The following is a 14960-nucleotide window of genomic DNA, read 5'->3' on the forward strand; positions in this document are numbered from 1 at the left end:
CTAGTTGGTATGTGTTCTACTGTATGGGTACATTTACATTGCTGGGGACAGCCCTCATCTTAAACTGTATAGGAGACCTGTATCTATAGGTTAACCAGGCATTACGTTTTACCAGACTTCACTCAAATCCAGAATGTTTACTGTGTGTGTGTCTTTTGCTTTACTTTCCTTGTGGGGACCAGAAGTCCTGGGAGTAATATATATATATATATATATATATATATATATATATTTGTAATAAATGCAAATGTTTTGGTCCCCACAAGGATAGTAAAACAAACATGTGTGTGTGTGTGTTTTCAGCTTCTGTCTTCTTACTATCAATCTCAGTTTGCTGTGGAAGCAGTGTGTTTGTGTGTATCCATATGTGATGGATGACTCCTAACTGAAGTTATATCATTGCTTTAACTGGATTGAGGACTGTCTGAGACACACACAATGTCTCTCTCTCTCTCTCTGTCTGTCTCTCTCTCTGTCTCTCTCTGTCTGTCTCTCTGTCTGTCTCTCTGTCCCTCTCTCTCTCTGTCTCTCTGTGTGTCTCTCTCTCTCTCTGTCTGTCTGTCTCTCGCTCTGTCTCTCTCTCTGTCTCTCTGTCCCTCTCAATTCAATTAAATTCAAGGGGCTTTATTGGCATGGGAAACGTGTTAACATTGCCAAAGCAAGTGAGGTAGATAATATACAAAAGTGAAATAAACAATAAAAATGAACAGTAAACATTACACATACAGAAGTTTCAAAACAATAAAAACAATGTACAAATGGTTAAAGTACAAAAGGGAAAATAAATAAGCAAAATATGGGTTGTATTTACAATGGTGTTTGTTCTTCACTGGTTGCCCTTTTCTTGTGACAACAGGTCACACATCTTGCTGCTGTGATGTCACTGTGGTATTTCACCCAGTAGATATGGGAGTTTATCAAAATTTGGTTTGTTTTCAAATTCTTTGTGGATCTGTGTAATCTGAGGGAAATATGTGTCTCTAATATGGTCATACATTTGGCAGGAGGTTAGAAAATGCAGCTCAGTTTCCACCTCATTTTGTAGGCGGTGTGCACATAGCCTGTCTTCTCTTGAGAGCCAGGTCTGCCTACAGCGGCCTTTCTCAATAGCAAGGCTATGCTCACTGAGTCTGTACATAGTCAAAGCTTTCCTTAATTTTGGGTCAGTCACAGTGGTTAGGTATTCTGCTCTTTTCTGGATTTTGATAATTGGCGGGTATCGGCCTAATTCTGCTCTGCATGCATTATTTGGTGTTCTACGTTGTATACGGAGGATATTTTTGCAGAATTCTGAATGCAGAGTCTCATTTTGTGTTTGTCCCATTTTGTGAATTCTTTGTTGGTGAGCGGACCCCAGACCTCACAACCATAAAGGGCAATGGGTTCTATGACTGATTCAAGTATTTTTAGCCAGATCATAATTGGTATGTTAAATTTTATGTTCCTTTTGATGGCATAGAAGGCCACTCTTGTCTCTCTCTGTCTTTCTCTCTGTCTCCTTGTCTCTCCCTCCCTCTTTCTCTCTCTGTCTCTTCTCTCTGTCTCCTCTCGCTCTGTCTCTCTCCCATTCTCTGTCTCCTCTCTCTTCTCTGTCTCTCTCTTTCTGTCTCTTTCACTCTCCATCCCTCTTTCTCTCTGTCTCTGTCTGTCTCTCTCTTCTCTCTGTCTCTCTCTCACACACACACACACACACACACACACACACACACACACACTGCCGTGTCACGAGAGTTCATTCTAGGAGCATGAGTCAGCTCAGTGACTGGCGTTCTTCGTATCCAGCGTGTGTCTGGTGTTTGTATCGTTCCTCTGCCCGCCAGTCTCGGTTACCCTGGAGACAGCGGCGTCTTGAATAACGATAATATCATTAATGCGTCCGCTTCCACTTCATCACTGTTATTTCAGTGTGTGTGTGTGTGTGTGTGTGTGTGTTCATTCAATGCCATAGGGGTAAGGAAAGGATTACACAGTGTTTTCCTTCCAACTGTACACTGTTTTAGTCGCCCTGACCTTGATCCCTCTCTGCCCCCCAATAACACCAGCCACATAGTGCCTCCCCAATGGAACACTATTCCCTACATAGTGCCTCACCAATGGAACACTATTCCCTACATAGTGCCTCACCAATGGAACACTATTCCCTACATAGTGCCTCACTAATGGAACACTATTCCCTACATAGTGCCTCTCCAATGGATCACTATTCCCTACATAGTACCTCCCCAATGGAACACTATTCCCTACATAGTACCTCCCCAATGGAACACTATTCCCTGCATAGTGCCTCACCAATGGGACACTATTCCCTACATAGTGCCTCACCAATAGAACACTATTCCCTACATAGTACCTCCCCAATGGAACACTATTCCCTACATAGTACCTCCGCAATGGAACACTATTCCCTACATAGTGCCTCACCAATGGAACACTATTCCCTACATAGTACCTCCGCAATGGAACACTATTCCCTACATAGTACCTCCCCAATGGAACACTATTCCCTACATAGTGCCTCTCCAATGGAACACTATTCCCTACATAGTACCTCCCCAATGGAACACTATTCCCTACATAGTACCTCCCCAATGGAACACTATTCCCTACATAGTGCCTCACCAATGGAACACTATTCCCTACATAGTACCTCCCCAATGGAACACTATTCCCTACATAGTGCCTCACCAATAGAACACTATTCCCTACATAGTACCTCCCCAATGGAACACTATTCCCTACATAGTACCTCCCCAATGGAACACTATTCCCTACATAGTGCCTCACCAATGGGACACTATTCCCTAAATAGTGCCTCACCAATAGAACACTATTCCCTACATAGTACCTCCCCAATGGAACACTATTCCCTACATAGTACCTCCCCAATGGAACACTATTCCCTACATAGTGCCTCACCAATGGGACACTATTCCCTACATAGTGCCTCACCAATAGAACACTATTCCCTACATAGTACCTCCCCAATGGAACACTATTCCCTACATAGTACCTCCCCAATGGAACACTATTCCCTACATAGTGCCTCACCAATGGGACACTATTCCCTAAATAGTGCCTCACCAATAGAACACTATTCCCTACATAGTACCTCCCCAATGGAACACTATTCCCTACATAGTACCTCCCCAATGGAACACTATTCCCTACATAGTGCCTCTCCAATGGAACACTATTCCCTACATAGTACCTCCCCAATGGAACACTATTCCCTACATAGTGCCTCCCCAATGGAACACTATACCCTACATAGTGCCTCCCCAATGGAACACTATTCCCTACATAGTGCCTCTCCAATGGAACACTATTCCCTACATAGTACCTCCCCAATGGAACACTATTCCCTACATAGTGCCTCTCCAATGGAACACTATTCCCTACATAGTGCCTCCCCAATGGAACACTATTCCCTACATAGTGCCTCCCCAATGGAACACTATACCCTACATAGTGCCTCCCCAATGGAACACTATTCCCTACATAGTGCCTCTCCAATGGAACACTATTCCCTACATAGTACCTCCCCAATGGAACACTATTCCCTACATAGTGCCTCTCCAATGGAACACTATTCCCTACATAGTGCCTCCCCAATGGAACACTATTCCCTACATAGTGCCTCTCCAATGGAACACTATTCCCTACATAGTGCCTCCCCAATGGAACACTATTCCCTACATAGTGCCTCCCCAATGGAACACTATTCCCTACATAGTGCCTCTCCAATGGAACACTATTCCCTACATAGTGCCTCCCCAATGGAACACTATACCCTACATAGTGCCTCCCCAATGGAACACTATTCCCTACATAGTGCCTCCCCAATGGAACACTATTCCCTACATAGTGCCTCCCCAATGGAACACTATTCCCTACATAGTACCTCTCCAATGGAACACTATTCCCTACATAGTACCTCCCCAATGGAACACTATTCCCTACATAGTACCTCCCCAATGGAACACTATTCCCTACATAGTGCATAACTTTTTACCAGAGCCCTATGTACAGTGGTTATATACTGTCTGCACCTGTTGGTCTCTCTCTCTCTTATCTCTCTTTCTCATCCCTCTTTCTCATCCCTCTCTCTCACTCTCTCTCTCTTTCTCATCTCTCTCTCATTCCTCTCTCATCTCTCTCATCCCTCTCTCTTATCTCGCTCTCTCATCTCTCTCTGTTAGTGTGTAGGTGGGGAGGTTTAGTTAACATCATACATTCTGTTTCCGATGACATCAACCAATGTGCAATGTCTGTCGGGGGAAAGGGTCTGTCATTTTAATTGTGTTTTTGAGTCTTTAAGTGTGTTTTGTGTTGGTGCTGTAGTCACTGAATGGAGTCTACAGTCATCATGTCATTGAGATGAGCTTTAACATGTGGAGAGACGAACAACAGACCCAGGTGTCTCCTCAATATCTCACACCCACAGTAGGTGTCTCCTCAATATCTCACACCCACAGTAGGTGTCCTCACAATATCTCACACCCACAGTAGGTGTCTCCTCAATATCTCACACCCACAGTAGGTGTCCTCACAATATCTCACACCCACAGTAGGTGTCTCCTCAATATCTCACACCCACAGTAGGTGTCTCCTCAATATCTCACACCCACAGTAGGTGTCTCCTCAATATCTCACACCCACAGTAGGTGTCTCCTAAATATCTCACACCCACAGTAGGTGTCTCCTCAATATCTCACACCCACAGTAGGTGTCCTCACAATATCTCACACCCACAGTAGGTGTCTCCTCAATATCTCACACCCACAGTAGGTGTCTCCTAAATATCTCACACCCACAGTAGGTGTCTCCTCAATATCTCACACCCACAGTAGGTGTCCTCAATATCTCACACCCACAGTAGGTGTCCTCACAATATCTCACACCCACAGTAGGTGTCCTCACAATATCTCACACCCACACTAGGTGTCTCCTAAATATCTCACACCCACAGTAGGTGTCTCCTAAATATCTCCCACCCACAGTAGGTGTCTCCTCAATATCTCACACCCACAGTAGGTGTCTCCTCAATATCTCACACCCACAGTAGGTGTCCTCACAATATCTCACACCCACAGTACGTGTCTCCTCAATATCTCACACCCACAGTACGTGTCTCCTCAATATCTCACACCCACAGTAGGTGTCCTCACAATATCTCACACCCACAGTAGGTGTCCTCACAATATCTCACACCCACAGTAGGTGTCTCCTCAATATCTCACACCCACAGTAGGTGTCTCCTCAATATCTCACACCCACAGTAGGTGTCTCCTCAATATCTCACACCCACAGTAGGTGTCTCCTCAATATCTCACACCCACAGTAGGTGACTCCTCAATATCTCACACCCACAGTAGGTGTCTCCTAAATATCTCACACCCACAGTAGGTGTCTCCTAAATATCTCACACCCACAGTAGGTGTCCTCAATATCTCACACCCACAGTAGGTGTCTCCTCAATATCTCACACCCACAGTAGGTGTCCTCACAATATCTCACACCCACAGTAGGTGTCCTCACAATATCTCACACCCACACTAGGTGTCTCCTAAATATCTCACACCCACAGTAGGTGTCTCCTAAATATCTCCCACCCACAGTAGGTGTCTCCTCAATATCTCACACCCACAGTAGGTGTCTCCTCAATATCTCACACCCACTGTAGGTGTCTCCTCAATATCTCACACCCACAGTAGGTGTCTCCTCAATATCTCACACCCACAGTAGGTGTCCTCACAATATCTCACACCCACAGTAGGTGTCTCCTCAATATTTCACACCCACACTAGGTGTCTCCTCAATATTTCACACCCACAGTAGGTGTCTCCTCAATATCTCACACCCACAGTAGGTGTCTCCTCAATATCTCACACCCACAGTAGGTGTCTCCTCAATATCTCAGCCTACCAGTCTTCTGCACACTCCCACTTGACCCAAACCCGCAGTATCTCCTGACCCAACCCTCCCATGGAAAACCCAGACATGACTCTGGGTAGAGCTGTGTGTGTGTGTGTGTGTGTGTGTGTGTCATTGTAACACAGAGCAGATCTACCAACCGCAAATATATTGTATAAACAGTCATGCACACAGATACCCATATTCACAGGGTGGGGGTGGGGGGGGGGGTGTATTGGAGAGAGCAAGGAGCAGCAGTCACGGACTGCCCCTAGTGTCATTCTGGCAATGGTCCATTCTTAGCCCAGTGGGCCTGTCTAAATTGTCCGGATTTTACATCAGATGATCATTATTTGTCTTGTGGGCCTTGAGGAAAGAAAATGGGGTAGCTAGAAATGCCTGGGCCGAATTCTGATCCCAGTTCGCCCCTGAAAGGTGTGTGTGTGTGTGTGTGTGTGTGTGTGTGTGTGTGTGTGTGTGTGTGTGTGTGTGTGTGTGTGTGTGTGTGTGTGTGTGTGTGTGTGTGTGTGTGTGTGTGTGTACAGTTCTCTAATGTGTTTTCTTACTATTGTGGCCGATGATGTAAAACTTCTCTACTTTTCCCCTCCATGTATGCTGTCTCCCAACCCTCCTCTGTACTGCCCTTTACAAGGGGGAGAAGAACTGCCCTTTACCAGGGCGCGAGAGAGAAAGAGACGTGTTGGTTTTTAGGTTTTCTGTAGGTGAAGTGAGAGAGAGAGAGGCGCAAAACTGAAAGGTAGACTTACAGTGAACAGGAAAGGAGAGGTCCAAACACAGAGACAGAGAGCCAGAGACAGAGAGAGCCAGAGACAGAGAGAGCCAGAGACAGAGAGAGCCAGAGACAGAGAGAGCCAGAGACAGAGAGACAGAGAGCCAGAGACAGAGAGCCAGAGACAGAGAGCCAGAGACAGAGAGCCAGAGACAGAGAGCCAGAGACAGAGAGCCAGAGACAGAGAGCCAGAGACAGAGAGCCAGAGACAGAGAGCCAGAGACAGAGAGCCAGAGACAGAGAGACAGACAGAGAGAGCCAGACAGAGAGAGCCAGAGACAGAGAGCCAGAGACAGAGAGAGCCAGAGACAGAGCCAGAGACAGAGCCAGAGACAGAGAGAGAGAGACAGAGAGACAGAGACAGAGAGAGAGAGACAGAGAGAGAGAGACAGAGAGCCAGAGACAGAGAGCCAGAGACAGAGAGCCAGAGACAGAGAGCCAGAGACAGAGAGCCAGAGACAGAGAGCCAGAGACAGAGAGCCAGAGACAGAGAGCCAGAGACAGAGAGCCAGAGACAGAGAGAGAGAGAGAGAGCCAGAGACAGAGAGAGACAGAGAGAGCCAGAGACAGAGAGAGCCAGAGACAGAGAGAGCCAGAGACAGAGAGCCAGAGACAGAGAGCCAGAGACAGAGAGCCAGAGACAGAGAGCCAGAGACAGAGACAGAGAGCCAGAGACAGAGAGACAGAGAGAGAGAGCCAGAGACAGAGAGCCAGAGAGCCAGAGACAGAGAGAGCCAGAGACAGAGAGCCAGAGACAGAGAGACAGAGAGCCAGAGACAGACAGAGAGAGAGAGAGCGGCAGAGAGAGAGACAGACACAGAGAGGGGCTAGCAGTGACTGACTGTGGGTGTGACTAAATGCGTGACTCCGCCTCTTCTCCTGTTTACCTGAAGAGCTACAAATAGCAGTGTGTGAGGTAGGAAACACACACCTGTCAGTGCTGCTGCCGCCGACTCACCTGGACTGAAGAAACCACACACCACACCTTTACAGGTAACACCAGCGCCTCACACACACACCTGAGAATTACTGTTCAGGTTCTGACTTGTAGAGCTTGTTGCACATTGTTAATTGTGTATTTTGTATTTTCTTCACATATTTAGGATATATTATTTTGTTAGAGCCTGGAGGATTTTTTGTGTTTCAATTCTGTCTGTCTCTGTCTGTCTGTGACAATATACGAGGTGCATGAACGTTTCAGTGAGTCACATGCATTTAGTTTGTTTTACACAAAATACAAAATTATTCAATTTATCCATAAAATTGGGCGCAATCAATATCTCTGGGTGACAGTAGGGAAGTCAATGGATTGGTGTGTTTCGGGTGAATCTGGGCATGTACGTTTGTATTTACAGTCTACACATTATTGGGATCTGTGTTTTACACTAAGGGTTTTGCCAAGAGCTTCAGTAACAGTTAGTTGTGTCATACAGGACTATCAGTAACAGTTAGTTGTGTCATACAGGACTATCAGTAACAGTTAGTTGTGTCATACAGGACTATCAGTAACAGTTAGTTGTGTCATACAGGACTATCAGTAACAGTTAGTTGTGTCATACAGGACTATCAGTAACAGTTAGTTGTGTCATACAGGACTATCAGTAACACAGTTAGTTTTGTCATACAGGACTATCAGTAACAGTTAGTTGTGTCATACAGGACTATCAGTAACACAGTTAGTTTTGTCATACAGGACTATCAGTAACAGTTAGTTGTGTCATACAGGACTATCAGTAACACAGTTAGTTTTGTCATACAGGACTATCAGTAACAGTTAGTTGTGTCATACAGGACTATCAGTAACACAGTTAGTTTTGTCATACAGGACTATCAGTAACAGTTAGTTGTGTCATACAGGACTATCAGTAACAGTTAGTTGTGTCATACAGGACTATCAGTAACACAGTTAGTTTTGTCATACAGGACTATCAGTAACAGTTAGTTGTGTCATACAGGACTATCAGTAACACAGTTAGTTGTGTCATACAGGACTATCAGTAACACAGTTAGTTGTGTCATACAGGACTATCAGTAACAGTTAGTTGTGTCATACAGGACTATCAGTAACAGTTAGTTGTGTCTTACAGGACTATCAGTAACAGTTAGTTGTGTCATACAGGACTATCAGAAACACAGTTAGTTGTGTCATACAGGACTATCAGTAACAGTTAGTTGTGTCATACAGGACTATCAGTAACACAGTTAGTTGTGTCATACAGGACTATCAGTAACAGTTAGTTGTGTCATACAGGACTATCAGTAACAGTTAGTTGTGTCATACAGGACTATCAGAAACACAGTTAGTTGTGTCATACAGGACTATCAGTAACAGTTAGTTGTGTCATACAGGACTATCAGTAACAGTTAGTTGTGTCATACAGGACTATCAGAAACACAGTTAGTTGTGTCATACAGGACTATCAGTAACAGTTAGTTGTGTCATACAGGACTATCAGTAACAGTTAGTTGTGTCATACAGGACTATCAGTAACACAGTTAGTTGTGTCATACAGGACTATCAGTAACAGTTAGTTGTGTCATACAGGACTATCAGTAACAGTTAGTTGTGTCATACAGGACTATCAGTAACAGTTAGTTGTGTCATACAGGACTATCAGTAACAGTTAGTTGTGTCATACAGGACTATCAGTAACAGTTAGTTGTGTCATACAGGACTATCAGAAACACAGTTAGTTGTGTCATACAGGACTATCAGTAACAGTTAGTTGTGTCATACAGGACTATCAGTAACAGTTAGTTGTGTCATACAGGACTATCAGAAACACAGTTAGTTGTGTCATACAGGACTATCAGTAACAGTTAGTTGTGTCATACAGGACTATCAGTAACAGTTAGTTGTGTCATACAGGACTATCAGTAACACAGTTAGTTGTGTCATACAGGACTATCAGTAACAGTTAGTTGTGTCATACAGGACTATCAGTAACAGTTAGTTGTGTCATACAGGACTATCAGTAACAGTTAGTTGTGTCATACAGGACTATCAGTAACAGTTAGTTGTGTCATACAGGACTATGAACAGAGATGATGGATAAACATTGAGTTCCCCGTCAGTCACTTGGGGCTGAATTTGTATTTCAGATCTGTGATCGTAACTCAGACTTTCACTGTGATATCAAACCAACGATATTTATTAGATCGTAAACGCACACATTAAAACAGATTAACGGTTAAATCAACCACCTGAAACACGTTTGGCAGAGACTAAACGATGCATGTGACCACACAGGACACACACAACACTCAAACGACACACACGCACAATATGCACGACAAACACACATTCATACACACACTCCGAGGCACGGAAACCCCGACGCGTCTCAAGAGAAGAAAAAGCGGGGTATTCCCCGTCAGTGATCGCCTGGTTAATTTGATGTAGGGTAATAATAGCTTCCCTAGGCGATTCCCGTCGCCACGGTGACTGGAAAAGACTGAGCTGCAGGAGGTCAGGTCGGGAACACAGAATTACCAGGAAAACATGACTTAACTGTTTTTGTGTTAAATACAAGTGGTGGTGTAGAGGGGTAGAAGTGGTGGTGTAGAGGGGTAGAAGTGGTGGTGTAGAGGGGTAGTAGTGGTGGTGTAGAGGGGTAGTAGTGGTGGTGTAGAGGGGTAGTAGTGGTGGTGTAGGGGGGTAGTAGTGGTGGTGTAGGGGGTAGTAGTGGTGGTGTAGGGGGTAGAAGTGGTGGTGTAGGGGGTAGTAGTGGTGGTGTAGGGAGTAGTAGTGGTGGTGTAGGGGGGTAGAAGTGGTGGTGTAGGGGGTAGTAGTGGTGGTGTAGGGGGGTAGAAGTGGTGGTGTAGGGGGGTAGAAGTGGTGGTGTAGGGGGGTAGTAGTGGTGGTGTAGGGGGTAGAAGTGGTGGTGTAGAGGGGTAGTAGTGGTGGTGTAGGGGGGTAGTAGTGGTGGTGTAGGGGGGTAGTAGTGGTGGTGTAGGGGGGTAGAAGTGGTGGTGTAGAGGGGTAGTAGTGGTGGTGTAGGGGGTAGAAGTGGTGGTGTAGGGGGTAGTAGTGGTGGTGTAGGGGGTAGTAGTGGTGGTGTAGGGGGGTAGTAGTGGTGGTGTAGAGGGGTAGTAGTGGTGGTGTAGAGGGGTAGTAATGGTGGTGTAGGGGGTAGTAGTGGTGGTGTAGAGGGGTAGTAGTGGTGGTGTAGGGGGTAGAAGTGGTGGTGTAGGGGGTAGTAGTGGTGGTGTAGGGGGTAGAAGTGGTGGTGTAGAGGGGTAGTAGTGGTGGTGTAGGGGGTAGTAGTGGTGGTGTAGGGGGTAGTAGTGGTGGTGTAGGGGGTAGTAGTGGTGGTGTAGGGGGTAGAAGTGGTGGTGTAGAGGGGTAGAAGTGGTGGTGTAGAGGGTAGAAGTGGTGGTGTAGAGGGGTAGTAGTGGTGGTGTAGGGGGTAGTAGTGGTGGTGTAGAGGGGTAGTAGTGGTGGTGTAGAGGGGTAGTAGTGGTGGTGTAGGGGGGTAGTAGTGGTGGTGTAGAGGGGTAGTAGTGGTGGTGTAGGGGGTAGTAGTGGTGGTGTAGGGGGTAGTAGTGGTGGTGTAGAGGGGTAGTAGTGGTGGTGTAGATGGGTAGTAGTGGTGGTGTAGGGGGGTAGTAGTGGTGGTGTAGGGGGGTAGTAGTGGTGGTGTAGAGGGGTAGTAGTGGTGGTGTAGAGGGGTAGTAGTGGTGGTGTAGGGGGTAGTAGTGGTGGTGTAGAGGGGTAGTAGTGGTGGTGTAGGGGGTAGTAGTGGTGGTGTAGGGGGGTAGAAGTGGTGGTGTAGAGGGGTAGTAGTGGTGGTGTAGGGGGTAGTAGTGGTGGTGTAGGGGGGTAGAAGTGGTGGTGTAGGGGGTAGTAGTGGTGGTGTAGGGGGGTAGAAGTGGTGGTGTAGGGGTAGTAGTGGTGGTGTAGGGGTAGTAGTGGGGGGGTAGTAGTGGTGGTGTAGGGGGGTAGTAGTGGTGGTGTAGGGGGGTAGTAGTTGTGGTGTAGGGGGGTAGTACTGGTGGTGTAGGGGGTAGTAGTGGTGGTGTAGGGGGTAGTAGTGGTGGTGTAGAGGGGTAGTAGTGGTGGTGTAGGGGGGTAGTAGTGGTGGTGTAGAGGGGTAGTAGTGGTGGTGTAGGGGGTAGTAGTGGTGGTGTAGGGGGTAGTAGTGGTGGTGTAGGGGGGTAGAAGTGGTGGTGTAGGGGGTAGTAGTGGTGGTGTAGGGGTAGTAGTGGTGGTGTAGGGGGGTAGTAGTGGTGGTGTAGGGGGTAGAAGTGGTGGTGTAGGGGGGTAGAAGTGGTGGTGTAGGGGGGTAGAAGTGGTGGTGTAGGGGGGTAGTAGTGGTGGTGTAGGGGGTAGAAGTGGTGGTGTAGGGGGGTAGAAGTGGTGGTTTAGGGGGTAGAAGTGGTGGTGTAGGGGGGTAGTAGTGGTGGTGTAGGGGGGTAGTAGTGGTGGTGTAGGGGGGTAGTAGTGGTGGTGTAGGGGGTAGTACTGGTGGTGTAGGGGGTAGTAGTGGTGGTGTAGGGGGTAGTAGTGGTGATGTAGAGGGTAGTAGTGGTGGTGTAGGGGGTAGTAGTGGTGGTGTAGGGGGTAGTAGTGGTGGTGTAGGGGGTAGTAGTGGTGGTGTAGGGGGTAGTAGTGGTGGTGTAGGGGGTAGTAGTGGTGGTGTAGGGGGTAGTAGTGGTGGTGTAGGGGGTAGTAGTGGTGGTGTAGGGGGGTAGTAGTGGTGGTGTAGGGGGTAGTAGTGGTGGTGTAGGGGGTAGTAGTGGTGGTGTAGGGGGTAGTAGTAGTGGTGTAGGGGGTAGTAGTGGTGGTGTAGGGGGTAGTAGTGGTGGTGTAGGGGGTAGTAGTGGTGATGTAGAGGGTAGTAGTGGTGGTGTAGGGGGTAGTAGTGGTGGTGTAGGGGGTAGTAGTGGTGGTGTAGGGGGTAGTAGTAGTGGTGTAGGGGGTAGTAGTGGTGGTGTAGGGGGTAGTAGTGGTGATGTAGGGGGGTAGAAGTGGTGGTGTAGAGGGGTAGAAGTGGTGGTGTAGAGGGTAGAAGTGGTGGTGTAGAGGGGTAGTAGTGGTGGTGTAGGGGGTAGTAGTGGTGGTGTAGGGGGTAGTAGTGGTGGTGTAGGGGGTAGTAGTGGTGGTGTAGGGGGTAGTAGTAGTGGTGTAGGGGGTAGTAGTGGTGGTGTAGGGGGTAGTAGTGGTGGTGTAGGGGGTAGTAGTGGTGGTGTAGGGGGTAATAGTGGTGGTGTAGGGGGTAGTAGTGGTGGTGTAGGGGGTAGAAGTGGTGGTGTAGAGGGGTAGTAGTGGTGGGTAGGGGGTAGTGGTGGTGTAGGGGGTAGTAGTGGTGGTGTAGGGGGGTAGTAGTGGTGGTGTAGGGGGTAGTAGTGGTGGTGTAGGGGTAGTAGTGGTGGTGTAGGGGGTAGTAGTGGTGGTGTAGGGGGTAGTAGTGGTGGTGTAGGGGGTAGTAGTGGTGGTGTAGGGGGTAGTAGTGGTGGTGTAGAGGGGTAGTAGTGGTGGTGTAGAGGGGTAGTAGTGGTGGTGTAGGGGGTAGTAGTGGTGGTGTAGGGGGTAGTAGTGGTGGTGTAGGGGGTAGTAGTGGTGGTGTAGGGGGTAGTATTGGTGGTGTATGGGGTAGTAGTGGTGGTGTAGGGGGTAGTAGTGGTGGTGTAGAGGGGTAGTAGTGGTGATGTAGGGGGGTAGTAGTGGTGGTGTAGAGGGGTAGTAGTGGTGGTGTAGAGGGGTAGTAGTGGTGGTGTAGGGGGTAGTAGTGGTGGTGTAGGGGGTAGTAGTGGTGGTGTAGGGGGGTAGAAGTGGTGGTGTAGGGGTAGTAGTGGTGGTGTAGGGGTAGTAGTGGTGGTGTAGGGGGGTAGTAGTGGTGGTGTAGGGGGTAGTAGTGGTGGTGTAGGGGGGTAGTAGTGGTGGTGTAGGGGGTAGTAGTGGTGGTGTAGGGGGTAGTAGTGGTGGTGTAGGGGGTAGTAGTGGTGATGTAGAGGGGTAGTAGTGGTGGTGTAGGGGGTAGAAGTGGTGGTGTAGGGGGGTAGAAGTGGTGGTGTAGGGGGGTAGTAGTGGTGGTGTAGAGGGGTAGTAGTGGTGGTGTAGGGGGGTAGTAGTGGTGGTGTAGAGGGGTAGTAGTGGTGGTGTAGAGGGGTAGTAGTGGTGGTGTAGGGGGTAGTAGTGGTTGTGTAGGGGGTAGTAGTGGTGGTGTAGGGGGGTAGAAGTGGTGGTGTAGGGGTAGTAGTGGTGGTGTAGGGGTAGTAGTGGTGGTGTAGGGGGGTAGTAGTGGTGGTGTAGGGGGGTAGAAGTGGTGGTGTAGGGGGGTAGAAGTGGTGGTGTAGGGGGTAGAAGTGGTGGTGTAGGGGGGTAGTAGTGGTGGTGTAGGGGGGTAGTAGTGGTGGTGTAGGGGGTAGAAGTGGTGGTGTAGGGGGGTAGAAGTGGTGGTGTAGGGGGGTAGAAGTGGTGGTTTAGGGGGTAGAAGTGGTGAGGGGGGTAGTAGTGGTGGTGTAGGGGGGTAGTAGTGGTGGTGTAGGGGGGTAGTAGTGGTGGTGTAGGGGGTAGTAGTGGTGGTGTAGGGGGTAGTAGTGGTGGTGTAGGGGGTAGTAGTGGTGATGTAGAGGGGTAGTAGTGGTGGTGTAGGGGGTAGTAGTGGTGGTGTAGGGGGGTAGAAGTGGTGGTGTAGGGGGGTAGAAGTGGTGGCGTAGGGGGGTAGAAGTGGTGGTTTAGGGGATAGAAGTGGTGGTGTAGGGGGTAGAAGTGGTGGTGTAGGGGGGTAGTAGTGGTGGTGTAGGGGGGTAGTAGTGGTGGTGTAGGGGGTAGTAGTAGTGGTGTAGGGGGTAGTAGTGGTGGTGTAGGGGGTAGTAGTGGTGATGTAGAGGGTAGTAGTGGTGGTGTAGGGGGTAGTAGTGGTGGTGTAGGGGGTAGTAGTGGTGGTGTAGGGGGTAGTAGTGGTGGTGTAGGGGGTAGTAGTGGTGGTGTAGGGGGTAGTAGTGGTGATGTAGAGGGGTAGTAGTGGTGGTGTAGGGGGTAGAAGTGGTGGTGTAGGGGGGTAGTAGTGGTGGTGTAGGGGGGTAGTAGTGGTGGTGTAGGGGGGTAGTAGTGGTGGTGTAGGGGGTAGTAGTGGTGGTGTAGGGGGTAGTAGTGGTGGTGTAGGGGGTAGTAGTGGTGGTGTAGGGGGTAGTAGTAGTGGTGTAGGGGGTAGTAGTGGTGGTGTAGGGGGTAGTAGTGGTGGTGTAGGGGGTAGTAGTGGTGGTGTAGAGGGTAGAAGTGGTGGTTTAGGGGGTAGTAGTGGTGGTGTAG

General features: G+C 48.4%; 1 protein-coding gene across 1 annotated transcript in view; it reads left to right on the forward strand.

Moving 5' to 3' along the window:
• The first annotated feature begins 7465 nt into the window (after positions 1–7465).
• gpha2 (glycoprotein hormone subunit alpha 2) overlaps positions 7466–14960 on the forward strand; it is a 14805-nt gene continuing 7310 nt past the window's right edge. The window contains exon 1 of the mRNA XM_055901563.1: positions 7466–7696. The gene's annotated coding sequence lies outside the window, so the exon portion shown is untranslated. The remainder of the gene's footprint in view (positions 7697–14960) is intronic.

This window comes from Salvelinus fontinalis, chromosome 36 (assembly GCF_029448725.1).
Source record: "Salvelinus fontinalis isolate EN_2023a chromosome 36, ASM2944872v1, whole genome shotgun sequence".
NCBI classification, from domain to species: Eukaryota; Metazoa; Chordata; class Actinopteri; order Salmoniformes; family Salmonidae; genus Salvelinus; species Salvelinus fontinalis.